Below are 1,599 nucleotides of genomic sequence, written 5' to 3' on the forward strand. Positions count from 1 at the left end.
GCTTTGAGACCATCTACAATAATGTAAGCCATCAGACCAACCCAATTACAATCTATTCAATTCAAAGGGAAAAATCTAAACTTTCATTAATATCAATCTCATGTTTTCACTTTAAGGCCAAATACCTCTCTAACGCTGTCACTCCTGTTGTGACTATTCTCATCCGTGCCGTGAGAGCTGACCACAAGGTTCAGGGATACCAGATTGCAGCTTACTTTGACAGAGCTACTGCCAGACTTCAGGTCATTTTTGCCAACCTGGCTGAGAATGACCACTGGAGAATCTGTGCTGATGGTGTGATGCTGAGCTACCACAAGCTGATGGTAAAAACGTTGATTTGGTGAATAAGCAACAGTTTGTAGACATCTGTGTGATGCTTAAGATTTAAACTCTAATTTAAATCTCTCTTAGGCCAAGATTGCCTGGGGCATTGAGTGCAAACAATACCAGACTGAGATCACAGCTGAGACTGGTCTTGTGGGTAAAGAGCCTGCAGTCCGCGTTAAGGTTGCCTGGGAAAAACTTCCAAAAAGCATGACGCGCTATGCAACAAAGTAATTTACCTAAACAGATTTCAAAAATGGTGTTCTGTATAAGTATAACCTTAACTAGGCAACCTGTATGAAGACGTGTTTGGGAATTCATTACTTTCTTTTAGCATAATTGCATTTCATTTTCCAACACAACTTTTTACCATGTGTGTATTCGTTTTTTTTTTACAATAATGTATTATTATTATTTTTCTTAATTAACCTTTACTTTTATGTGTTCCTAGGATCTCTCAGTACATTTCCCGCAACGCTAAGGAATATGGCGCAAGCCTGGCAAAGGCCAAAAATGACCGTAATCAGATCCTACTGTCTGTGGCTGCTGCTTCTGAGACAAGGCTGAATATTTGGCTTAAGACACCAAAGGTGCAGTTTTATTTATTATTATTATTTGCACACAGAAAATGTATGTCACCCATGTTTTTTATATTTTGTCACCCATTTTCTACACACTTCATAACTGTTTCTAATATTTTTACATTACAGAGGACATTATACATGCGTGGTGTAGATCTCCCTATTGCTCTGCCTATCGGTAACACTGCTGCTGAGCTAGAATCCTCCCAAAGCAACTGGGCTGACAAGATCTCCTACATGCTCACCAAGGCTAATGCAGGTAAAAACATATGAACAAACATGTTTTACTAAATTGCCAGCTTGATCAATAAATAGCTAACTTACTGAGTTCTCTTTTTCTTTCCACTCCAGCTGAGTGTTCCATGGTGAAAGACACAGTGACCACATTCAACAACAGGAAATTCAAGAACGAGATGCCCCACTCTTGTGCCCAGGTGTTGGCTCAGGATTGTACCCCGGAACTTAAATTCCTTGTTCTGTTGAAGAGGGATCAAACACAGGAACAGAACCAGATCACTGTGAAGATCGGAAACATGTATGAACAGCAAGTATTTTTATTTCTATTGAAGCAATTGCCCCCAAAAAGACATCAATTCAGGAAAAAAAACTTTAATACATGTATTTCAATTGTTTCCAACAGTGATGTGGACCTGGAGCCAAAGGGCAGTGTTATCATAGTGAAGGTTAACGGAGT

Source organism: Etheostoma spectabile, chromosome 9 (assembly GCF_008692095.1).
Source record: "Etheostoma spectabile isolate EspeVRDwgs_2016 chromosome 9, UIUC_Espe_1.0, whole genome shotgun sequence".
NCBI lineage: Eukaryota > Metazoa > Chordata > Actinopteri > Perciformes > Percidae > Etheostoma > Etheostoma spectabile.